General features: G+C 39.8%; 1 protein-coding gene across 2 annotated transcripts in view; it reads left to right on the top strand.

The window, feature by feature from the left end:
• Window positions 1-26254, top strand: part of zc3h12b (zinc finger CCCH-type containing 12B) — a 93122-nt gene that overhangs the window by 50646 nt on the left and 16222 nt on the right. The window contains exon 1 of one of the 2 annotated variants that reach the window (XM_043704840.1): window positions 19722-19821. The exons of the other annotated variant lie outside the window; for it this stretch is intronic. The gene's annotated coding sequence lies outside the window, so the exon portion shown is untranslated. Of the gene's footprint in view, window positions 1-19721; window positions 19822-26254 lie in introns of those variants that run through there. 2 annotated transcript variants of the gene reach the window in all.

The raw sequence follows: 26254 nt of genomic DNA, 5'->3' as shown, positions 1-26254 counted from the left end.
TATATGTCATTAGTACAGGGATTTAGTGCTAGTGATTAACGCAGTTTGGTCACTAGATTGATTTAATCTTCTAGAGTCAATTTACTGAATGGAGCCTTAACAAGACATGCTTCTTATGTCACACTTTTTAGTTAAGTGTAATGGTCTTTTGAATGTCTATACTTGCCACAAGTGCAATAGTTCACAGCTTTAGTGGCGCTCATTTGGAGAAAAGATTTCTGTTCTAATACAAATATTGGTTTCTAAGCAGATCTGGGTGAACAAACCAGATTACTTGTTTGCAATCAGTTTTCTCTTTTTGTAATGTCTTGCAACTACAGGATAATCATTGGTGATTAACGCAATCTTGTGCCATACAGTTAAAAATTATCTCTCCATTTATAACCAAAGTTTACCAAATCAGGATGTAGAATTACATAAAACAAAGAACTGCGGAAGCTGCAAATCTGAAATAAAAAACAGAAACTGCTGGAGAAAATTAGCAGGTCTGGTCACATCTGTAGGGAGAAAATAATGTTTTGAGTCCAGTGAACAAAGACTGGTCACTAGCTACTATGTAACCTCTACTTTCACTCCACAGATGCTGTGGAATTATATTGTTGCAAATATTGAGCATTTTCAGTAATGTAGAATGAAAATGTCACTGCTTGACCGGAATTCAGGTGATACAGTTGTCTAAGGGAATGTATCAAAGGCTGATTGTAACAGAGACAAAAATCTCTTCTCATAACGTTTTGGTTGGTGAGTTAGAAAAATCTCTGGAGAATAGGAAGTCCAGAGTTAGGAGGCTGCTGTAGGTAACCCATTGGGCAACCTTACCATATACAGCTTGCTGGGGAACTATTCCAATGTGTTTGGCAAAGGGCATTGGTGGGGAAGAGAGACTGCAGTTGCAAGGGGAAAGAGAAAGTGCAACAGAGCGACCATGAACAACAAGATCGAAGAGACTGCATTCATCCCACCACCCGTAAAAAGTGCGGAAAAGCTGACTTCCGTTGTCATGTGGACAGTGACCCTGGGAAAGCCATTAAGCTGCACTGAATTTGCATTGGATGCCCAGTTACACTATGGAAGTAGATTTAGTTAAAAATCTCACAACACCAGGTTATAGTCCAACAGGTTTAATTGGAAGCACACTAGCTTTCGGATTCCAATTAAACCTGTTGGACTATAACCTGGTGTTGTGTGATTTTTAACTTTGTACACCCCAGTCCAACACCGGCATCTCCGAAGTAGATTTAAATATTCATAAAAACCTGTTAGCTTCTCTACAGTGGGTCACCTCGATGGTTACTGCTATAGAAAGACAACAGTGCTTGAACGGCTTGTCAGACACAATGTTTTAAGTCATTAACACCTTCCTGGGGTGAGATGATTAACATTGTGACTGCAGTGACTGAGTAGATGGCATAAGCATCAAATACTCTGTGATCCGGAGTTAGCTAAATAGAGGCTGGTAATGAAGATTGTGGGATGGGAATTGAAACTACATGTATTTATTTCTCTTCTCTGTCTTGTTCTGTCTCTCCCTTGACTTTGAAGTCATGTAGGTCTATAACAGAGAAAAAGGCTCCTTGGTCCATTGAGTCTGCACCAGCCTAACAATTCCAATCCCAGCACTTGGCCCCAAGCCTTATGTGCTTTGCCATCACAAGTGTACATCTAAGTACTGCTTAAATGTTTCAAGGTTTTCTGCCTCTACCACTCTTGTAGGCAAGGAGTTCCAGATTCCCACCACTGTCTGGTTGATTTTGTTTTTCCTCACAGCCCTTCGGAACCTTCTGCTCCTTCCTTACTTATTTCTTTCTTTCCATTTTAAGTCAGCAAATTTCTTCATTGTTTGTCCAATAAATTCCATTCATGCTTTTTCACTATGCCCATTATACTCTATTCTGTTTGCATACATTTAATCACTCTGCATTTAAATACTTCATTGAAGACTCCCTCATTTTATTTCTGTACTCTTAGCAGGTCACTCATATTTTTCTGCTCTCTAAATTTGATTTCATCCAAAGCACTCCTATCTCTTAATGTGCACACGTTTCATTTCTCTGTCACACCTATGCTTGTTGATCTATATTGGCTCCAGTCATCAAGTTTTCAGGATTTTGGCATTCTAATTCTCTTTGCAAATCCTTCTGTGGCTTTGGCCCCCTTTCTATTTTAATGAACCCTGAAGCCCCATACACTTCTAAATATCTGGTTCCTCTGATTCCAGTCTCTGAAGTATCCTTGATTTTATTCACTTCACCACTGATGGCTTTGCTTCAATTTAACTGTGTTCTAAGTTCTGATGTACCCTCCCCTGCCTACTTATACTTCATTTCCTCCTCCTTTATATTGTTCAAAACCAATGGCTTTGAACAAACCTCTGGTTACTTGATATAATATTCTCTTGTATACATCAGTGTCAGACTTCCTTTTATAATCATCTTGTGCAGCATCTTGGAATGTCTCATGTTAAAGGTGCAATATAAAAGTCATTGATGTAATAAAGTTTAGAGTTCTCTAATCCTCCCTCATGATTTATTGCTTTTTTTAATCTTCCAGTGCATTACATCCAATTAATATTTTTGTGCAACATCATGATCAAACTATTCACTATATTCCAATACCATAAAAATGTTGACATTGTTTTAAAATCAAGAGTTTCACATGTTTAAAGTGCCAGAGAAAAGATAACACATGGGCTGTAACACCATTTAATAAGTTGGTCAAGCAAGTAAGGAGAAACTCAACCTCAGTTCCCAAGTAAGAGAGGAGGGGAATTTTAGTAATGAGCCAGTTTGATTTTTTTACTTTCAGTATTCCAAGGTTTTTCAGTGGCAGTTCAGGCAACTCCATAGAGTGCTCCAGGAAAGTTGAGCACAGGGCACCCTTTAACATTAAAGTTGTAGGGTTCATTGATGTCCCAAACTGGATGTCTCTGTACCACATAATATCTTCAAGACTGAATTTGGGTCTGTTCACTGGAGACTGGCTAATGTGGTGCCATTATTTAAGAAAGGTAGTAACGACAAGCCAAGGAACTATAGACAGGTGAGCTGAAGGGATTCCTGAGGGACAGGATTTACACATATTTGGAAAGGCAAGGACTGATTAGGGATAGTCAACATGGCTTTTTGCGTGGGAAATCATGTCTCATGAACTTGATTGAGTTTTTGAAAAAGTAACAAAGAGGATTGATGAGGGTAGAGTGGTGGATGTGATCTATATGGACTTCAGTAAGGTGTTCAACAAGGTTCCCCATGGCAGACTGGTAGCAAGGTTAGATCTCATGGAATACAGGGAGAACTAGCAATTTGGATACAGAACTGTTTCAAAGGTAGAAGACAGAAGGTGATGGTGGAGGGTTGTTTTTCAGATTGGAGGCTTGTGACCAGTGGAGTACCACAAGAATCGGTACTGGGTCCACTACTTTTCATCATTTACATAAATGATTTGCATATGAACATAGGGGGTACAGTTAGTAAGTTTGCAGATGACACCAAAATTGGAGGTGTAGTGGACAGCGTAGAAGGTTACCTCAGAGTGCAATGGGATCTTGATCAGATGGGCCAGTAGGCTGCGAAGTGGCACATGGAGTTTAATTTAGTTTAATAATGTGAGGTGCTGCATTTTGGGAAAGTAAATCTTAGCAGGATTTGTACACTTTATGGTAAGATCCAGGGGAGTGTTGCTGAACAAAGTGACCTTGGAGTATAGGTTTATAGCTCCTTGCAAGTAGAGTGGCAGGTAGGCAGGATAGTGAAGAAGGCATTTGGTATGCTTTCTTTTCAGAGTATTGAGTACTGGAGTTGGCAGGTCATGTTGCAGCTGTACAGGACGTTGGTTAGGCCACTTTTGGAATATTGTTGCAATTCTGATCTTCCTATTGGAAGGATGTTGTGAAACATGAAAGGGTTTAGAAAAGATTTACAAGGATGTTGCCAGGGTTGGAGGATTTGAGCTGTAGGGACAAGCTGAATATGCTGGGGCTATTTTCCTGGACCGTCGAAGGCTGAGGGATGACCTTACAGAGGTTTATAAAGTCATGAGGAGCATTGATGTGATAAATAGACTAAGTTTTTTCCCTGGGGAAGTCCAGAACTAGAGGGAATAGTTTTAGGGTGAGAGGGGAAAGATTGAAAAGGAACCTAAGAGGTAACGTTTTATGCAGAGGATGGTTTGTGTATGGAATGAGCTGCCAGAGGAAGTAGTGGAAGCTGGTACAATTGCGACATTTAAAAGGCATTTGGATGTATATGAATAGGAAGAGTTTGGAGGAATATGGGCTAGTGCTGGCAAATGGGACTGGATTGGGTTGGGATATTTGGTCAGCATGGGCGAGTTGGACTGAAGGATCTGTTTCCATGCTGTACATCTGTGACTCTATATGTAGCCTGTGAGCCATTCGTAGTACCTGTGCTCGGCTATCAGCTAACTACACACAGACCAGGAAATGATCCTCGTTTGTGAAATTTACATTTTGCATCTGGTACTCTGAGTATTGGCCAATAACTTGATGCTTTTGTACATATGAAATCTGTTTTCTCACCAGGTTGAATCATGAACAAAGAATACTATGAAAATATGCAGTCGTAATACATTTAACCATTTGTGTGCCTGTTTAACTTTCATTTTTCTAGTTGAGCTATGAAGGAAGCTGTGGAATCTTGTTTTAATTTGTAGCAGATGCTGAAGCCAAATTTAAAATTAATATTACATTCTGCTAAAATGCATAACTGTCTAATAGTAAAAATATATAGCCATAATGAATGTGAAGGATATTTTTTGAGGAATTTTTAATTGTAAGGTATTATTTGTATGCTTGGGACATTATCAATTTTACATGTTCTGATGTGTTTTTTTCCCCCTTGTTTCACAATAGTAAACTAATTGTTTATTCACTTCATTCCAGCTTCTGGACTTTTCTCCTTAATTCTATTTAGTTATCTCTAACCCTGGAAATGCTGACTTAAAATCCCAATCCTTTGATCCTGCCTTTTAATTCCACTGTCTGCTTTGAATTTCTCTTTGTTAATTGGTGTCCATGGAAATATTTTTTTTCATGAAGATAGCCCTGCCATTACAAAACTATTTCTAAAGTCACACATTTGTTTTATATTTAATCCAGCATGAGAACTGAGTGAGGGCAAAAGCTTCACTTAGTCTTTACAAGTTTGTGTTGCAGTTCCCATTTCATTATTGCTCCACACTCTCAAAATTCATCTGACTGTTTACAATTATTTTTACACTATATGCTATATTTAATTCTGTAGCTAAGTGATTCAAACATACACATGCTGAGACTTGACAGTTTCTTTTTGCTTCACTTGTTCGTGATCAAGCCTTGATATACAATTGGAATGCTTTTCTAATAAATGTCTTGAACAAGCGTGACTGTGACACACTGGAATTTTCTCAAAGTTGAGTTTGACATGTTTTCTATTGAAGACCGCCTTTTTTTTATAGTTTTACAATGTTTATAATACAAGTACAGCATGTTTCTGGCAGTATAAAACCATCTGATTTTTAAGAATTGATTTTGAAAGGAAGATTTTTTTTTTAAAACAAAAATCTGTCTTTCTTGTCCTGATGAACTGGATGTCGTTTCCAACTGCTGTCTGGTCTTTAGAAAAGCAGGCAATCCTGCAAATGAGCACCAATGATTGAGCTCAAAACAACCTAACTACTTTTACAAACTGGGATTGTTTTTTGTAAGCACCTCTCACAACTTTCATGAAGAAGCTGAAAGCTGTAGGCACACAAAATCAAATCTGTGATATAGCTTCAAATACAATAAATGGTAGTTTGCAGATTTAATGTGTTGCTGAAAATCTTGGACAGGGAATTAGTTTCATCCTAAATACATCTCAAAACCATTCATAAGAACCTGGGTTAAGTATCGGTTATTGAAGAAACATAGCATGTTGCACTGAACGTAGTTAAAGTCGTAGAACTGTACAGCATGGAATTCCATGTTAGAAGATGGAAAGCTTTATCCTGTTTTCAAATATCTGTGTAGCTTTGAATTCGTAATCACAGGCTTACTTCATGATTTGGCTCCAGAAAAGCACATATCTGCTTTTCAAACAATATAACTGTAGCTAATTAATGTGCTGTGTTTGAGAATGTTAGTGAAGTAAACTCAAGTTATATAGACATTTAGTTGCTCAAGAAGAGATCTGGTATTTTCTTTTCTCCCCTAGCAAGGGTTCCAACCCACTTGTTACTTGTTTAAAGATCAACACCTGATTGTCCTAATAGGTTTAAGGTGATTCCAAGGTATTCTGTCCACTAATGAAAGATTGGTTTGGTTTGTATGTCTTACTCAATAATTCACTACCTGAACCACTCAGGTCCGTTGTATTCCAGAGGAGAGTTAATAATTAATTACTCAGTCTAGTTCATAATAGAATCTGAAGGGATCATTCTGCAGCATCCATGATAATGTGTGTTTATGGAGTGCAATTAGCATTTATAAAATATTCACAGGCATTTAAAAGCAACACCAAACTACAAAAGGAGGTATTAGGGCAGACTGTAAAAAGCTTGGTAAAAGAGATGAGTTTTAAGGATCATGTTAAAGGAGGAAGCAACAACTTATCACACTTTAACATAAATGTTCCAATGAGCTTCACAGGAGCACTATGAAATAATGAAACTGCATTACATAAGGGAATACTAAGTTAGATGACCAAAACATCGGTTAGAGATGGAGGTTTTAAAGAGTATCTTAAAGAAGAAAAGCAAAATAGAAAGGCTTAGGGAAGAAATTTGAAAGTTTAGGGTCCTGGCAGCTGAATGGTGGATTGCTCAATGGAGCAGTACTAAATGAGGATTATGAGACTGGAGGAGATAATTGCAATAGAAAGTGGAGCAGCCATGGAATGATTCAAAATCAGATGAAAATTCTTGACCTGGGTTTGAAATATAAGGGAAAAGTGATGGCGTGTAATATTGAAGTCATATTAAACGGAGTGTGGCATCAAGGAGCCTGAGCAAATCTAGGCTGATTGGCAATCAGAGGGCAGGGAAAGCTCTCAGTGGATTCATATTTAGCACAAAGGAAGATGGCTGTAATTTTTGGATGTCAGCCACCTCGGCTGCACAACACTCCGACAGGGGTTCCTCCAGATAATGTTGTAGGCCCAACCACCTTCAGCTGCTTCATAAATAACACCAATACTGAACTTGCATCATAAGGTCAGAAGTGGGAATGTTCACTGTGCAATGTTCAGTATCATTTACAAATCCTCAGGTACTGAAGCAGTCCATGTCCAAACAAGATCTAACAAGATCTTATCCAGGCTTGTGCTGACAAGTAGCATTCATGCCACACAAGTGCTAGCCAGTAAACATCGACAACAAGACAAAATGAAACCATTGCATGAACCAATATAACCAATGGCATCACAATTGTTAAATGCCCCACAATGGGGTTACCATTGCCTTGAAGCTGAACTGACCATTGTTATAGACTAGGCCGGACTACTCAAAACATTCTTAAGCAGGCAGCCCAGACCATAACTCTGCAATTTGTTTCAGTAAGTGTACAGTGAAAATTACCCAGAGTAAGATAGTGAGGTTGACTACCAGGTTAAAAACAGACAAAAATGTATTCACAGAATTACACAATAAAACACCAAGAACAGAATAAATAACCCCTACAGAACTTGATCTATCCAAACTAGAATTAATTATGCTGTTCCAAATATGCACCAGTCCCAATAAGCAAAACACCTCAGAAACCAGTATAAATGAATGGTATAGATGCTTACAGGGTGAAGTTGAAGGGCAGAAAGAGAGAGAGAAAGAGTTTCCATACAGTTCACTGTTGAACTTCCAACTAGTTCAGGACTGAACTAAACTGCTCGGCTAGAGAGCTGACTACTCCCCTTTCGTTATACAGGTCACTTCTAAAACATGACCACTTTGGTCTGAAGTCTTATCTGTTTACATCTAAACAAAATCTTTTTCATCTCTGTACCAAACCAGACTGATCGGAGCCAAGCCCCCTGAGAAAAACCAAGAACAGAGTATCCTTGAGGCAAGGAACAGCTTTTAGAAAAAAAGGGACTACCTTTGTGACATTTCCCCCCCCCCCGTCAATGTGTTATGATCAGTGTATACGATTGTCTCAGATGCATTGTTGGTAATATAAACACTGAAATGTTGTCATGCCAACACCAAGCTTAAAGTCTCTTTCTCCAGCGTTGAATATTTCTGTTGATGAATGTTCAACTTCATGTAAAAATATCTGATGGGTCTTTCTATTCCTTCGTCATCCTCCTGCAGGAGCACCACACTGACACCCACGTCACTGGCATCGATAGCCACCTTGAAAGGTTTCATGTAATCCAGTATGACTAATACTGGGGCAGTGGTTAAGTCCGCTGTCCACTGAAACTTCTTGCCCTTTTTTAACAATTCAGTGAGTGGAGCAGCCACACTGCTAAAGTTTGCCACAAACTTTCGGTAAAATCCACTCAACCCCAGGAACTGTAGTATTGCTTTTTTTTTGTTGACGGTGTGGGAAATTGCCCAATTACTTTCGTTTTCGCATCCCGTGGGACCATTTGTCAATGTACAATAACATGGCCCAGGAAGGTACCTGGGCTTTGGCAAATTCACTTTTAGCTAGGTTTACCATTAAGCCTGCCTTCCGAAGTCGATCAAACAAGTCCCATAAATGCTGTAAATGTTCCTTCCATGAGTGACTAAAAATCACCGGGTCATCAATATACACCACAAAGTTGGGTAATCCGATGATGACCTTATTAGTCAGTCTCTGAAATGTGGTTCGAGTATTTTCCATAGCAAATGGCATGACTTTGAATTGGTATAGTCCATTTGGCATTATAAAAGCCAAAATTGCCTTTGCTCTCTCTGACAGAGGTACTTGTCAGTAGCCTCTGAGCAAGTTCAACTTCAAAATGTAAGTTGCTGTCCCACTTTCTCGACACAGTCTTCCAACTGTGGAATTGGATATGCATCAGTCTTTGTAATGCCATTGACTTTGCAATAGTCCATACATAACCATGGTTTGGTACCATCTTGCTTTGACACCATGACCATAGGTAAGTTCCAGTCACTGCAACTCACTTCAATTATGCCATCTTGGAGCATGCGCTCTATCTCCTCCTGAACCTGTGCCAACTTTAAAGGATTATGCCTATAAGGATGTTGCATAATCGGAACTACATCTCCTATATCTACATCATGAACAATTAGGTTAGTACTTCCCAGTTTATTTCCACATATCTCCCCATGTGACAGTAATAACTCTTTCAGGTCATTTCAATTTTCTTGTGGAAGGTGACTCAATAATTTATCCCAATTTTTGACAACTTCCTCACCGGTCCAATTTGATTTAAGGAATGTTCAATTCAGAATCCTCTGAATATGGTTCTTCCTTCTGTACTGTAATCATTAACACCTTCTCCTTTTGCTTTCCTTCCCTATCAAAATACCTTTTGAGCATATTCACATGACACACTGAGATTTCTTCTTGTCTGGAGCCCTTATCAAGCTGTTCACCTCACTCTATTTCTTCTCAATTTGATAAGGTCCATTAAACCTTGCTTTTAAAGGCTCGCCTGTTACTGGAGGTACCACCAATACCTTATCCCCAATTACAAAATTGCGAATTAGTGATTTCTTATTCGCTTCCTGTTTCATGGTATACTGTGAAACTTTTAAATGCTGTCTTGCCAACTCTCCAGCTCTATTTAATCGTTCTCTATTTAATCGTTCTCTAAAATTTGACATGTAGTTCAAATTGGTGGTCTCTGAATTCTAACTTATTAATTTCTCCTTAATCAATTTTAAAGGTCCTCTTACTTTATGCCCAAAATTTAATTCAAATGGACTGAATTTGGTCAATTCATTCAGTGCATCTGCGATCGCAGAAAGTACAAATGGAACTCACTTATCCCAATCATCTGGATAATCCTGACCATAAGCCCTCAACATGGTCTTTAGTGTTTGATGCCATCTCTCTTGCGCTCCCTGTGATTCTGGATGGTATGCAGTAGATTTGAATTGCTTTATTCCCAAGTTATCCATAACCACCTCGAATAGTTTGGATGTGAAATTTGATCCTTCATCTGACTGGATCTCTATTGGCAGTCTGTATCTAGTAAAAAGAAATTCAAGTAATTCTTCTATAACCCTTTTAACTGTGATGCTGCACAATGGGATTGCCTCTGGAAATCCAGTTGACACATCCATTATTGTTAATAAAGATTTATTCCCACATTTTGTTTGAGGTAGGGGGTCTACGCAATCAATCAAGACTTGTGAAAGGTTCCTCAAATGCTGGAATAGGTATTAAAGGTGCAGCTTTTATTACTGCCTGTAGTTTTCTGATCAGCTGACGTATGACACGTCCAGCAAAATTCAACTATATCTTTCTGTAGTCTAGGCCAGTAAAAATGTCTTTGTATTTTAGCCTGTGTTTTCCTCACCCCCAAATGACCTCCAAGTGGTAGCTCAGCAACCACTTGTAGCACCTCCTTTCTGTACCCTACTGGCAAATAATTTGATGAATCTCTGCCAATTCTCATCTGCTTGAATGTGTGATGGTCTCCATTTCCTCATTAAGACATCATTTGTGAAGTAACAACACACAGGGATGCATTCACTTTCCTTCTCTGTATATGCCTTTTGATATAACTGATTTAAGTTCTCATGTTTCTGCTGTAATGCAATCAGCTTAGCAGAGCTAAAAATACTGGCATGTTTACCTATTTGCTCCTTCTCTGTTCCACTTAATTTTATCAGAAACATTCTTTGATCAGATATGTCAGTTTCCTTATTTGTGCGTTTTTATCTCTCCTGCTTCAGCTTGTGCCTCTATGATCTTGTGATCACACAATCAGAGAAAATTCCTGGATAACCATTCTCAGTTGCCTACATCTCCACTGGCTTTTCAACTAGAGTAGGCAGCACGCCTATCAGTGAATCAGCTATATCATTTACAAGGACAAATTGTATTCCTGGAGATGAGAGTTTATCGAGTACTCCTTCCACAAATTCCCCACTGTTCTCTGGACTCTCTGGCCTCACTTTACATGACTGAGCACTTTTTGTCTTACTATGAATCCGTGTTACCAGTACCTTTTCTGGCAATAGTCCCTCAGGAGTACATGTCTCCTCATTCTTCAGTATTACAGATTGACAGGATCCTGTGTCCCTTAATATTGTAACTTCTTTGCTGCTATTCCTGGCCTATGTGAATAAACTTTACCCTTGCATGTATATTTTTAAGCAGGCCTGGCACTTCCTCCTTAATTGACCTCCATAATCAACTTGTCCACTCTGAGGCAGTTATCTAACTTCCCTTGTGCTATTTGTTACTAGTTCAACAAAACTTCCAGGCTTGTCCAATTTTCCTACATCTGGCTTTCTCCTAGCCCACAAACGCTGTGATTTTGTGTGGCCCGCTGTGTTATAATGAAAACACTGGAGCTTTTTAACTTCTTTATCCCTCTTGAGGGTTTCTTTTGTACCCTATGGTAAGTTATCCTTATGATCTTCACTGAGATTTACCTTTCCCTATCCACATGAGAATTTCTCTTTACCCCAGTTTCTATCCCTCACAGACTGAAATTGATTCTGGAAGCCAAACTGTGTTTTATGGACCAGCTCATAATCATCCGCCACTTCAGCTGCTAGCCTTGCTGTTTTAACTCTCTCCTCTTTCACATGAGTTTGCACTACTTCAGGCAATGAATTTTTGAATTCCTCCAAAATAATTACCTCTCTTAGGGCATCATAGGTTTGCTCAATTTTTAAAACTCTAATCCATCTATCGAAATTACTTAGTTTGATCCTTTCAAACTCGAAGTGGTTTGACCAGGGTCCCTCCTTATATTCCTGATATGCTGTCTATAGGCTTCTGGTACAAGCTCGGATGCACTTAAAATGGCTTTTTTCACCCCCTCACACTCCCCAGATACCTCCTCTGATAGGGATGCAAATACCTCACTAGCCCTACCTACAAGTTTTATTTGAATCAACAAAACCCACATTGCCACTGGCCACTGCATTTATTTAGCCACCTTTTCAAATGAGATGAAAAATGCTTCCACATCCTACTCATCAAATTTAGGCAATGCTTGAACATACCTAAACAGTTTCTCACTAGGCTTCTGACTACCAGGGGCTTGCTTATTCACTCTCTTTCTTATTAAGCCTACCCTCAGCCTTTATCTCCAGCCATTTAAGGTGACTTTCCTTTTCAAGTGTCAGTTTTTGAAGTTCAAAGCCCCCTCCTTTTTCCCCTCTCTTCTGCTACTTTCTAAGGATAGATCACTTGGAATACAGGGAAAACTAGCCAGTTGAATACAGAACTGGCTCAAAGGTAGAAGACAGAGGGTGGTGGTGGAGGGTTGTTTTTCAGACTGGAGGACTGTGACCAGTGGAGTGCCACAAGGATCAGTGCAGGGTCCACAACTTTTTGTCATTTACATAGATGATTTGGATGTGAGCAAAAGAGATATAGTAAGTTTGCAGATGACACCAAAATTGCAGGTGTGGTGCAAGTGAAGAAGGTTACCTCCGATTACAACAGAATCTTGACCAGATGGGCCAATGGGCTGAGAAGTGGCAGATGGAGTTTAATTCAGATAAATGCGAGGTGCTGCATTTTGGGAAAGCAAATCTTAGCAGGACTTATACACTTAATGGTAAGGTCCTAGGGAGTGTTGCTGAACAAAGAGACCTTGGAGTACAGGTTCATAGCTCCTTGAAAGTGGAGTCGCAGGTAAATAGGATAGTGAAGAAGGCATTTGGTATGTCTTTATTGGTCAGAGTATTGAGTACAGGAGTTGGGACATCATGTTGTGGCTGTACAGGACATTGGTTAGGCCACTGTTGGAATATTGTATGCAATTCTGGTCTCCTTCCTATTGGAAAGATGTTGTGAAATTTGAAAGGGTTCAGAAAAGATTAACAGGGATGTTGCCAGGGTTGGAGGATTTGAGCTATAGGGAGACGCTGCACAGTCTGGGGCTGTTTTCCCTGGAGCATCAGAGGCTGAGGGATGACCTTATAGAGGTTTACAAAATCATGAGGGGCATGGATAGGGTAAATAGACAACGTCTTTTCCCTGGGTTGGGGGAGTCCAGAACTAGAGGGCATAGGTTTAGGGTGAGAGGGGCAAGATATAAAATATGAGATCTCAGGGGCAATTCTTTTCATGCAGAGGGTGGTACATGGATGGAATGAGCTCCCGGAGGAAGTGATGGAGGCTAGTACAATTGCAACATTTAAGAGGCATCTGGATGGGTATGTGAATAGGAAGGGTTTGGAGAGATGTGGGCTGGGAACTGGCAAGTGGGACTGGATTGGGTTGGGATATCTGCTCGGTGTGGACGGGTTGGACCGAAAGGTCTGTTTCTATGCTGTACATCTCTATGACTCTCTTCTGCTGCTCTCTCTTTTTCCCTCTCTTCTGCTTTTAATCATAACTCGAACTGTTTAATTTTTGCTTTCCTTATCACTCGCCTCTAACTCAAGCTGCTTCATTTGCAATTGAATTCTTGCCATCTCTATAGATTAAGATGCTTTCTCTGGCAAGTTTAAATGCTGAGTTACTGCTGTAAATATCACTCCTTTCTTCACAGAATCAGGCAGTTCCATTTCCAACTTGTCTGTTAATTCCTGCAGCTTGGTCTTAATCACCTTTTGCAAAACTTTCTAAGTCACCACATCCACTTCCAGAAAACTTTTGATGACTGAAAGAGCCGTTACTATCCCAAGCTTTGTCAACCCAATGAAACCAACACCCAAAATAAGGACACTAGCACCTACCACTCGCTATGTAAAGTCCCGCAAAGCACCCCCAATCTGTTATGGACTAGGCCAGACCACTCAAAACATTGTTAAGCAGGCAGACCAGACCATAACGTTACAGTTTGTTTTGTTAAGTGTATAGTGAAAATTACCCTGAGTAAGCAAGGTTGACTACCAGGTTAAAAACAGACAAATTTATTCACAAAATCACACAATGAAACGCAAAGAACAGAATAAAGAACCCCTACAGAACTCAGTCTATGCAAACTAGACTTAATTATGCTGTTCTGAATATACACAACAGTCCCAATAAGCAAACCTTCTTAGAAACCAGTATAAATGAATGGAACAGATGCTTGCAGGTTGAAGTTGCAGGGCAGAAAGAGAGAGTTTCCTCACTGTTGAACTCCCAATCAGTTCAGGACTGAACTAAACTGCTCAGCTAGAGAGCTGACCACACCCCTTTCATAATACAGGTCACTTCTAAGTCATGACTACTTTGGCCTGAAGACTTATCTGTTTACATATAAACAAAAGGCCTCTCAAAATCATTTTCATCTGTGTACCAAACCAGACTGATTGGAGCCCAGCCTGCTTTATTACCCCTCTGAAAAAATCAAGGGCAGGTTATCCTTGAGCCAAGGAACATCTTTTTTAAAAAAAAAGGGACTAGCTTTGTGACGCCATATAAATACTGTATAAAAACTGAAAAACCTGCAGATGCAGTAAATTAGAAACAACAACAAAGAGTGGTGGAAAAGCTCAGCTGGTCTGGCAGCATCTGTGAAAATAAATGAGAGTTAACATTTTGGATTGGGATGACCCTTAGGAATTCTAATTTTTGTTTATGGATGCTGCCAGACTCTGCTAACTTTTCCAGCATCCTCTGTATTTGCTGCATATAAGTACTGTGTTCTAAAAACAAGTTAGATGCTATAAATCCTGCTGCGAGCAACTCCCCTTACTCCACAAAGCCTGCCCATGATCCATTGGACACAAGTCAGGAGTGCGATGGAATTTCCCCACTTGCTTGGTTGAGTGCAACGGCCACAGCACTTAAGGAATTTGACATTATTCAGGACAAATTAGCCCACTTGTTTGGCACCACATCCAGTTCACTCTCTCTAGCATTAACATGCACTAGCAGCAATGTGTGCCATCTGTAAGATGGTTAGTAGAAATTCACCAAGTGTCCTTAGACAACACTTTCCAAAACTACAACCACTACCATTTTGAAGGACAAAAGTAGCAAATATATGGGAAGAGTACCAGCTGCTGCATGGACTGCTGTGGATAGCGGGGAGCAGGGTTGGTGAGGCGGGAGTGAGTGGCCAGCCGGTGCTAGAGCTGGGGCCTGGTCTGGATGCAAGGCACAGTGCAGGAGATCCAATGTGAGGATGCCATTAGCCCCCGGCTGCACAATCCGAGGGGCCGAGTCCCCTAGTGGAGGTCTTGCATCGCTCCAAGACAGAAAAGGCTGGCTTTGCAGAAATATGGTGGAAAAAGTAGGCAAACAAAGGCACAGATTCTTTGGATCAGGATCCAGAGTGCAAGGGTGAATCGGGGGAAGTATGTGATGGGAATGGTCCAGTCATACAATCCTGAGCCTATAATATGGGCTGTGAAATTGTCTGATCTCTCTGGTAATGCTTTACGTAGGAGCATGTGGAAACCTGAAGTGGAGGATATTCAACAAAATATACCATAGAGCTATATAAATAGAAACCACCCCATTCACTTTGCTTCGGCTTGAAGAGCAAAAGAATGTGATCAGGAACACTGAAAATATTGATATCTTAAAAAAGACCCACACACACAAGTGACTGGGGCCTTAATGAGCAAATATTTAAACACCAATGTCTTCTGGCCCACATGTTAATAGCTTATTGTATTGTGAAGAATTTCTATCTCCTAAATGTTTGAAATTGATGATAAGTGAGGGGATATTTCAACAAAGATGTTGGGGACTATTGGGAAATAACAATTGAGGGTGTATTATCATAAAATAAGTGGTAAAAGTGGAGCCCAAACACATTTTCTCAATAACTTAGATTCTTGGAACTGGATCTTAACTTCAATCGTTATTTTATCATTTATTAGTAAAGAAATTTACTAATAAAGTCATTGTCAGGGCTTTATTTTGCTGACTGGATGAGGAAGAGAAACCTTTATACACTATATTTCCCATAGGTTGGTTAAAGCACTGTGGGTTTTCCAGGGAAGAAGTCTGAACTAGAATGCTTGCTTATCGTGTATCCAATGTGTAAGATTTGAATAAAATGTGAATACTATAACGTGAAAAAAAAGGGTGGTGCGGTGGGTGAGTGGTTACCAGTGCTGCTTCACAGCGCCAGAGGCCTGGGTTCGATTCCAGCCTTGGGCAAGTGTGGAGTTTGCATATTCTCCCTGTGTTTGTGTGGGTTTCCTCCCAGCGCTCTGGTTTCTGCCCATAGTCCAAACATTTGCTGGTTAGGACAATTAGCTATGCTAAATTGCCCCTAATATCTAGGGATGTGCAGTCAAAGTGGATTAGCCATGGGAAACGTAATGTTACAGGGATAGCCTAGTGGGGTGGGTCTGGGTGGGATGCTGTTCAGAGGATCAGTGTGTTCTCGATGAGCCGAATGGCCTGCCTTTGCACTGTATGGATTCTTTCATTCTTCAGTTTTTTTTATTTGCTTGATCCTCTTCCAGCATCTCTCCAGCGTTATCCTGCTGGATGGGACTGCACCCGCCTGGTTCTGTTATTAACTATAAGTCATAGCCAGAGTATTAATTACAGTGACTTCTCTTCCTGTTCCTGCAACATTTAACTCCAGTGGCCACATCGATCCTTGGTCCCTTTCTGTTTCTAATTTGCATGATGCTTCCCTACAACATCACCTAAAACATGTTTGTTTCCATATATATGCACATTGCACTCAGCACCACCACAGCACCCCTCTCAAACCTTGCACTGCCTATAAATAATATGACAACTTATCTGACACCATATACTAGATGAGCAGAAATTTCTTTCATTTAAACATTGGAAAGACCAAAGTATTGTTTTCAGCCGCTGGTACAAACTCTTCAATGTCACGCGCCCTGGAATTGTAGGTTGCCCCAAATTGTTCCAATGTTAGTCGTATTTAAATCTCAAGGTGCTTCCAACTGCATAAGCTTGGTATGATCCAAAACCCTGCTCCGTGTGCCCTAACACTCATCATAGCCTGTTTCCTATCACTGCAATGTACATAGTAAATCAGTGCCTCAATTTTAAAACTCTCATTCATTGTTTTCAAATACTTCATCTCTTTCCATCCCTGTAATTTCCAGCTTCACAATCCTTCCTGATCGCTCTTCTCTTCCAGTTCCAGCTCTTTAGCATTCTTGACTTTAATTGCCAATAGTGAGGCAATTATATCTGTTATCTGGGCAAAAGATCTGGATTCCCTCACTGAAAACTCATCTAATTGACCAAACTTTGATCATTAACACTGATGTCTCTTTATCTAACTCAAAGTCATATTTTCTTTTATAATGCCTTGTGAAGTGCCTTGGTTTGGCTTATTATGCAAAGGACACTTTTTTTTTACAATTTGTTTTTGTTTTATTCCAATAAAATATTTACTTCTTGTGATGGTTCTGGTATGTCTGTCTTTCCCATGAAGTGTCCTTCTATCTCGCACTTCTTGGCTATAAAATTATATATTCTTTGTGCATAATGTGGGGGAGAGGGTTGAGGGAAGTAAGTCAGCTTAGTTACTTCGATAGTGTGATGCAGCATGAAGCCAGTGACACCAGTTCAATTCCTGCACCAGCTGTGGTTGTTCATTGTGGGGGGGGGAGGGCTTCTTTCTTGCCATGTTAATGTGAAGTGTCACCCCTCAAGCTATGTAACCACTTAATCTTTCTCTGACAGAGAGATCTTTGACTAATTATGCATGGGTTTGCAATGTACAGATTATAGTATATTTATGAAAAATTGAACTTTGATAGAAGTTTAGGGTACCCCTGAAGATTGACTCTTGCTTGCACAGGCAGGTTTTCTTTATATTACTTTGCTTACCTACTAAATTAGTAGTTTCTTCTTGTGCCATGAGAGCTTTGATAGTTGTAGTGTGGCTTGCTCTTGATATTTGGTGAATAAATACTTTTCAATGACTGCAAGGCACATATAATGCAGCTTGTTGCTTTGTTGATAGGCAGCCGTCTCAGAGAATTTCCATTATGGTAAATGCTGGAACTGTCACTCAGGAAATCAAATCGCTCATATCGTACTCCAATATTTGCATGTTGGAGCCAACCTTCATTTCAACATGCTGCTGACTTGGAAGCTGGCTGGTATTCTTTTGATGAATGTGAACGTTTAATTAGTTTGTCACATCCCGAAAATTCCCTTTTGTGAGTGAGTTGGCACGTTCAGCAATACTATTGACTGAGTACAAGTTACAGAACAAATGCAGTGTGAAAATGTCGTCTTTCACATATGCACTGTCTGTTTTCTTTTGGTTGAATACTTGTAAGATAGGTTCCAAGAAAGTCTTCTATCCTCTTCAATCAAGAATGCTATCTTTACCTTCTTGCCGGTTTTACGGTATTCCTTGAGTAATGCCTAGAATGTCATCCTGTCATATGTGCTGACATGGTGCTTGAGTCCACACTCTTAATCAAGCAGTCAACAGAACATGAACTGAAACTAGGATGGCATTGTCACCAAGCAGTCACAACAGCACTGAATGGAGGAATTATTGCAGTAAGTAATAATTTGCTTGGGATGCAGAATGAAGTTATGCATTCCAGTTTAAGTTTCAGTGACTTATTGGGCTGAAGCATCCAGTTATGCATTGAATAATAAGGAAAAGCTTCCCAAGATTCACTTCCTAAAATGTGTTGAATTAGTTGACTTTAGGCCAATTAGTTGTACAAGTGAACTAATTGCACCTAGAAGTGAAAGTTAGATGAGTGAAAGGTGTGTGTGGCACATGGTATTTTCTGGTGCCCTGTAATGAAATGTTAGAGTGTGAAAATTGTAAGTGCCAGAGCATAGAATCAATGGGAAGCAGGAGGAAATGTATCGTAAATTGAAGTTAAGCAGTCTGTGATTTTAATAATAATAGTGCACAAGACAGCTACAATTTTCCAGCAAAACCACTTGCTCTGCAGTGTTCACGACATGGGGCTTCATCAAATGTCATTGTGTCAATTGGGCTATTCAACTGTGGAAGGCATCGTAGCTGAGACTGCTGTGAAAGCAAAGCACTGCAGATTCTGGAGTTCTGAAATGAAAGCAGAAAGTGCTAGGGAACCTAGTTCCAAAGAAATGCCTTATTGGATTTGCGACAATAACTTTTTCTTTACTCACAGAGGGTGTCACCTTTTCTGTTTTTATTGCAGCTGTGACTGTTCTTATCCTAAAACTGTATATTTCCCAGCATTGCTGAGCTAAGATCATTTCCTTTCTTTAGGTCATGGACATTAGTTGTAACACCCTGACTGCCATTTATGTTGAAAGCTGCAGGCTCACCATAGACAAGGGAACTGAACCTGGTGTTGTCTTGGTCTTTAGATCCTGACAGTGTGTGCTCTGTTATCATCATAAGATGTATATAGCAATTGTAATCTAAAAATAAATATTAATTCACGGAAAATTGTTGGTCCTTTGGAGCGAGTAAGAAAGTAATTTTACTGTTGAGTTTTATTTTAATGATTCAGTTTGATCAATATATGTATTATAATTATTTCTCAAATCTGCAATTGAACCACAGCAGATTAATTTTCATGAACTAGCTTAGGGCTTGGCGTAGGGAAGTGCTGATACAGACAAAGACGTCACTGAAATAGCTCAGCAGTAGAGCATGATTCGTTGTTGTCTGAATTTCGTTGCGTCACAGCTGTGGGCGGGTGTGAGTGTATTAAAAAGGAATGACTGGTAATCCCCCAAAGTAGCCAGACGTTGTGCCTGCCAGAACAGAAGACATATAGTTGTACAGCTCTCTAGAGTGGATTGCAGACTCTTAAAGCACTATTTAGGCTTGGTGTGAGCTAGACTTTACTGTGAGTATGTTATGGAGTATGGACAATATATTTTCTACAGATTTAAACAGTTGTACAGCCCCTCCTCACCATCTAGATAAGTAATAGTATTTGACAGTGGAACATATGGTGAGCGTGTTATGTAGGAAACCAGCTGTATCAGTGGTTTTAATAAAAGATGTTAAAAATAGAAGTGGCGTGTGTTTCATTTGGTTTTAGTATTTCAGATCCATAGTACTAAAGATCACTAGTAACTCTCAATTGTTTTGGACTTTAGAATGATATCAAGGTTAAGAGGTTATGATATGAAAAAGGATGTGAATGTTTAAACAGATATTTTTTGAAATTGTGGAATGTTTTGAGAGGTTATAGATGGTTTCACTGCTTGGCATGTTAAAAACAAGGCAACATTAGTTGAAGATTATCACTGCAAGAATAAAGAGGAAAACCAAAAAATGTTTCTTGTACATGGTTCTTGGAATAGGGAATTCGTTACCACAAATGGCAACTGAGCATTTGAAAAGGAAGCGTATAAAAGGCTATGGAAAAGGGCAAAGAAATTGGACCAGACCACTTCAGTAATAGCATAAGTGGGCCAAACAGCTTTCTCCAATAAAATATTTTGGTGCTATCTTCTGACTCTTTAATCATATTAGCCTTTGCGTTATCAGTCATTTATAAAATTGGAGTAATACCAATATATTAAGTTTTTATATAGGCATGTGTCAAGAAAGTTTAGTGAAGTGTAATGGTGAAGTTTCTGATATGTCCACTTGAACTGTGGCTGAAGTTACAGAATGCAGTGACAAACCTGAGTAAATACTGCTTGCAACTTGATGTTTAAAATTTGTTAACGGATTTAGAAAATGTACTGATAGGCAATGTTAACAAATCTTATGTAATTGAAATGTCAAGGTGTTCCTGAACAACAGATTGAGTGCTGTCTGAGTAGTGTCAGCGTGCTTGAGTTTAGAGGTGGTGAGATTCACTTTTGGGCTGTGGACTGTAACTGCACAATAATACAATGCTTCAAGCAGATAAAAATGAAAGCTGTCACTTAGCCTCTCTAATCCTGTTTCTTTCCTGCTGTACCTCAATATTAACTTGGGACATACAAGCTTTTTCTAAGGTATCTTTGTGGGTTGAAAGAAGCAGGAGCGTTGTTCTGAAGTCTCAGAGGTTTGGGCCTGCCTAGCCTTAGTGATCCCTTCAGCCTCCATTTTCTGGTGCTCTAATTCCCAGGAGTGCCACCTACACCCTCCAGCCATTAAATTCTTTCTTTTGTTTGCCCATCAGTTAGTGAATATGCTGAGTTCCAGCCAGACTCTGGAGCAAGTTATGGAAAAGATTACAAACTGTTTTGATCACCAGTCCTCTGCCATCAAGACTCCTCAGGTTCATTGTTCACTTCAGCAATCAGACAAACCACACCCTCTCCCCTGCCCCTCCCAACTTGATAAAGTCATTGACAAGATCTAAGTATTTAATTTAATGCATCATAGGTCATTATTTCCTTTCCCAAAAGGAGCACAATACACCAAATCTTGTTCCAGGGTTTTGAAGAATTATTTTACATGATTATTATTGAAAGCCTTTAAGTGGATTTTTCAATACCTGTTACCGAATGTAAACCATTTGCTAAAAATACAATTAATTTTAAAGCAACACGATTTGATTTATTTCATCTTTGATTCCATTATAGTATGTATGTGTGTGAAACATATGATGACCATGTAATATATATTTGTTTGAATTTACTTCTCAGTTGGTACTAGGATCCACAAAGTATAGACACTATTTATTCAGAACATTACTGACAGTGAAATATTAGAAATTATTTTAAAGTTTCAATTTACCAGGAGAGATTTGACTTCTATGGGCTGGACTTTACAAAGTGTGCATGGTCCCTAACCCCAGTATAAAAATTGGGAATGGCCTCTCCTCCCACCCCACAGTGCTTTACTGACTTTCCCCACAGCTATGTGACTGACCCAACAGCCATCAAGCTGGGTGTTAGTTATCAGCCAGAGTGAAGAATTGGGATTTCAGATGGACAGGATTGTGTTGGGGACGATTTAGTTGTGGAGGAGGGATTAGGAAGCTTTTGTGGGGACCCTCCAATGGGCAAGAAAGGAATTACTGTCATTGCCTGCCCCAGCTGCCCAGACATCAGCACAGCCAGTGAAAGCTGCAGAGCTGCACACCTACCGTGGGCTTCTCCCATCGTGCCCATGAAGAGCTTCAACTGGATCAGAGCTGAGGTGGTGAGCAGATCTCCTAAATCCTTTCCCTTTGGAGTTAAATTGGCGTCGGGTGAGTGAGAAAGCACGGGAACAACATTTTCATAGCCCAATTTCATGGCCTGCTTAGCCTGTCCCCTCACTTTCAAGATGGGTTGTGGGGGTATGATGACCATAAAATCCAGCTGAATGCTTCTGTAAAGGTAGTTTTCTCACGTCATGGAGTCATAGAGATGTACAGCATGGAAACAGACCCTTCGGTCCAACCCGTCCATGCCGACCAGATATCCCAACCCAATGTAGTCCCACCTGCCAGCACCCGGCCCATATCCCTCCAAACCCTTCCTATTCATATACACATCCAAATGCCTCTTAAATGTTGCAATTGTATCAGCCTCCACCACATCCTCTGGCAGCTCATTCTGTACACATACCACCCTCTGTGTGAAGAAGTGAGCAGTTTTTCTCGTGTGCTATGAGATTAAATAAAGTTTTGGCGCTGTCATCTGTCTGTTCAATCATATTGGCCTTTGCATTATTCCAGTTGTATAAATTTGCATGAACTTAAATACACACTTGGCCATTTTAGACATTTTTAATCAACCAGTTCAGATATGTAAAGAGACACCTCTGGAGCAATGATCCGCCCTTCTGCATCCAGTACCAATGTATTATGGGCCCTCGGTCATTTTATGCTGTTTCAAAGTGGACTTTACAGAAACCTTTTTTAGCATTTATTTAATTTTACGAGAGAGGTAGAGATGTGAAATCCAGGAAAGTAAAACTGTCCAACACTCCTGTAGGTGGTGTCGCACTGAGTAATATTGAGCAAGAGTTATAATTAGGATTATCTCATGTACAGATAGAAGTTAAGTTCTCTTCCCCTGCATGGTACTATGATTGCACGTGCTTTTCAAGTGTTTAATGATTTAATGCTATGGTGTTTGGAAATCGAGAACACTAAAGGGAGGTATATAGAGTTAATCATTCTCATCAGTCAACTCAAATCTGTGACTGTAAGCCAGCCAGTTAAATTAGTAGAACTTCAATTGCAAACCTGGTGATATTCCCTTTACTCAGAAGGATCTGTTCAGCTGCTTGAATAGTGACTGACTGATTGCTGAAGAAGTTATGTTTAAAGTAGCTTGATGCTGATAATTCTCCTGGACTTTGACTTTGTGACTGACTGAAGAAGATAAGAGTTCTTCTTCTTTTATTCTGGAACTTTGCAGGACTTCCAGCATTACAAGATAAACGTTGATTCTTTTAAAGTTTAACAGATGTTGAACTTATTGCTGTCAGGAAATGGATAAACTTGTTGTCAAGGTTAATCCAATTACTTCACAATCCAGGGACATATTGAGCTGTATTTAACTGTGGTTTCAGGACCCCAGCATCTGAACCAGATGGGAGTCATGGGCTATATGTTAAAGCAGTGTACCCACTAGAGTAATTTTCCCAGAATTGACTGCCACAATCTCGTTAATGAGAACAAGTGGGTCTTCACACAACAGGCTAAATCTGAGGCTGCAGCTCTTGCACTTTAGCCACTCAACAGGCATAGAGGTGGGTGCCGCTGAGGCAGATTGGTCGTACTGGTCCATGTTCTACATTAACATGGAGCTGTTCTTGGAAGTGTTCATGAACATTAAAAGTGATAAGGACCGAAGCCAGTGGGCTCCTGAGAGCAAAGAGCAAAACCCTCCAGGTGAATTGTTCGGGTTGTGGATACATCCTTTCTGGATGACAGAACTGTCATTGGCACTGGATGCTTGGCACTACAATGATCCAAAGTCCCTGACTTGCCAGGAGAAGCTGCTGTCATTAAGCTGACTGCTTCTGCACATGGAGAAGGACAGTTCTACTGTTAGCAAAATGTCAGTGAAGCCTAGAACATCACTCCTTGTCGGGCTTTAATCATCTATTGACTGGCTGTGTCCAAGATGTTGCCAGCCAAATTTTTCCCTGGCAAACCTACCATTTATTTTACTGTCTCTATTTAATATGTACCTATTTGGCCAAGAAAATCTGGTCCAAGTTTATATGCAGGAGTAGGAGCGTGAAGAGAAATCGATACATCAGCAATATTTACAAGATGATTTATTTTGTAACATTTTGATTTCTGGAAAAACGCTAAGTTCAAGATCAAAGGTAGCTACTAATACTATTTGCCTTAAATTACGTGATGTTGAAGACCCGGAGACTAGGAACTGAACTATACGATGCTGCCCTTTTGCTGGTTTCCCCTTGTCCTCCACCTCCTGGGATTCTAGCAGTGACCAACTCTCCCATTGGCATTGCTGGATGTGAAGTGTTACCAACTGTGTATGGCAACACTTGAAGGTAAAATCTTTGTTCTGAAGGCACCAGGAATCTCAGCGGCAGGCAGACGAGTGCTTGATTATTAGGTCTCCCGGATCTCACTTACTTTGCACGCAGTAGACCCTGGATCATCAGTGTGGCCATTAAGTTTAGTGCCTTGTGTGCTGACTCCAGTTACAAGAAAGATCTCATTTCCCAGAATGTATGTGAACGTGTTCAGGTACATTGGTGGTTAGGCTGGTGACGACAGCATGTAAAAACAGAAGAACCAAAGTTCTCCTCTTGGTCACCGTTAAATTTGCTGATATCATTTGAACTGAGTGAAAAGTTAGTCAAAAGTAGAACAATGCTGTGACCGTCAGTGAAGATGATTGTAGAACTGAACCAGGTGGCACTTGGTATTTAAGAGTTTCAGAGGCACAGAAGGAGACCATTTAGCCTATCAAGTCTGGACAGCTAACAAGTCAGTGACATTGAGTTGTGTATAACCCAACAAGGACTGGCTTTTTCATGACAGTTGGGGAAAGACTTTAGAATTTGAAAGAAAATGCTGGAAGTATTTATAGAATAAAGAAAAAGTTTGCATTTTACTGGGAAAAGATATAGGGTTGGATCTTGTGAATATAAGTATCTGGAAGAATAATGGAGATCAAAATGAGGTTGAGCAGTTTGTCCAGTGAGATGTAATGGATTTTTTTTTTTGTAACAATGAGTACTTGTGGATAAATTTGCTTCTTTCAGGTCTCTGGCCTTCCTAAAATTACATTTTGTACTAGCCAATGACTTTTTATAGTGTGGTTTTAAATTAATAGTTTTAGTGAGGGAATGCTGCTGTATTTCTAACAATTTTAATTTGGTGATTAAGAATAAATCAGTCCAAATTTCCAGTGATCTAATTGTAAGTTAGCTGTAGCATGTAATTTTAAACTGCCTGTGATTATAGACCTGTCGGTGACCAGAAGTAAATTGAGATATTGAAGTAAAAGTATATTGACTTAGTTTAGATGCCAGTATTGTATTGTAATGTTTCAATATCAGTATTGACATACTCCATTTTGTCACTATGCAATAATATTGTATTTGAGATTGTTTTCCATATTAATTGATTCGAAGAGTCACTAGATCAGCTTTTGATTTATTCATTTAGTGAATAAAGATCCCTGGAACTAAGCAGTTGTCTCCTTATTTCCTGAGTCTAAGATGATTAGTCCACCACTTGTTCTGAATCACTGGTAATTTGCGGCATTTTCTTGTGTCTGAGGCGACAGCAATGGCAATTGTTTATGCAGAAGCTCCAGCTTGTTCTAAAGCTGTTTTTCAGGAATCCCTCTTAACACAAGGAACTTGTTAGTGACTTCCTGTGTTGCCAGTTTATTTTTGATCCAGTGGGTGTCTGCTGGTAGACAGGTCAGGCAGGTTGCTTCATGTGGGCATTAAGGTGGAAAGGGGGGGGTGTGGAGGTTCAGTTAGTTGAATGGCTTGTGAGGCAGGGTGATGCTAGGGTGAGGTCAACATGAATGCCTTCTGAATCCGTCACCTGAGTCATGGTGACCGTCATTGTTAAACTCAGACCAGTTGTCACTATCCTTAGAAAGCAGCCCTGTGGTCCTGTGGGGCTATGGTGACTTTACTAAGATGGAAGGCAAGCACCAGGTGGATTGAACAGGTCATTATGAAGTGGTAAGTTAATTGAGATCAACTGATACATTTGTGCTACAATGCAGTTTTAACTCCTTTCATAAAAATACAGAAGAAACATTATAGCTTCCTGTGTTGTCTTTTGATTTGTAAGCCTAATGTTCCTATCCATGTGATGTGAAGAGGTGACTATCACATTTTGTTTTAAGTCTTTGCTTAGTTCCTTCAGAAAAATGAAGAAAATTATCTTTGCC

This window comes from Chiloscyllium plagiosum, chromosome 15 (genome assembly GCF_004010195.1).
Source record: "Chiloscyllium plagiosum isolate BGI_BamShark_2017 chromosome 15, ASM401019v2, whole genome shotgun sequence".
In the NCBI taxonomy this organism is placed as follows: Eukaryota; Metazoa; Chordata; class Chondrichthyes; order Orectolobiformes; family Hemiscylliidae; genus Chiloscyllium; species Chiloscyllium plagiosum.
Note: the sequence above shows the minus strand (reverse complement) of the source record. Positions and strands in the feature narration are given on the sequence as shown.